Raw genomic sequence first — 948 nt, forward strand, 5'->3', positions numbered from 1 at the left:
AAAAAATATCATTTTACTCATAAAGGGAAGCGTACCTATTTACAGGAATTATTTCCAGCTAAATCGGCGATCTGCCCCACTGTGCGTGTGTCGTGTGTACCCACCTTATCTAGCATCAGTACAACAAAAATGCGCTATGTTCACACACGTCTATGTTTGAGAACATAGCGCACGATTCCTTAAACCACGACAGCTGATGACGTGACGTCAGCTGTCGCGTTGGAAAGTGAGGTTATGTTATCATTCCACAAATGACCGATTGGCTGGTTTGAGTTTGAGATTTGGATTAATGATTGGATTTGATGGTTTGGATCACATTCCCGAAGAAGAAGAAAGTTTCACGAATTTTCATTGATTATCTTGTTTTAGAAGTGATTTGATTATTAATATTAAGATCATGTTGGTCTGAAAAGAAGAGATTTTATTACAAAGTTCTCTCGATTTTTCTCATAATTTTAGTTGGCTGTAAAATAATTTCACAAAATGTAAGTACCTGCACTAACCAACCTTATCAGTGTACCTTACTGCTTACCTACTAAACTTTCTAAACCACTGCATGTCCCATATCTCAGCAGGACAAACAAGGTAAATTCTGTTCTATTAGGTGTGGAGTTGGTTTTTAAAACAAGTCATGGGTCAACCCGTCAAATTTGGCAAATGTGGGAGATGCATAGGTACCTCCTCCTTACAATATGTACTTGATTGGAGTTGGCATACAAAAGCTGCAAGCTCAAAGCAAGAGGAATTCACAGCTCATGTGTAAATAATTGTTCAATATTTGTAATGTAAATGCAGTTTCTTTGTGATATTATCCTCTACAGACCGAGTGTACACATATGTGTACACAATTTTAGAAGTGCTAGATGCCTAAAGAAAAAAAAATTACTCCCTTCATTTCTCTTTAAGATTTCCCATTAGTACATATATTTTGGATATGATATCAACTTT

This window comes from Diaphorina citri, unplaced genomic scaffold (genome assembly GCF_000475195.1).
Source record: "Diaphorina citri unplaced genomic scaffold, Diaci psyllid genome assembly version 1.1 scaffold4594, whole genome shotgun sequence".
Lineage (NCBI taxonomy): Eukaryota > Metazoa > Arthropoda > Insecta > Hemiptera > Psyllidae > Diaphorina > Diaphorina citri.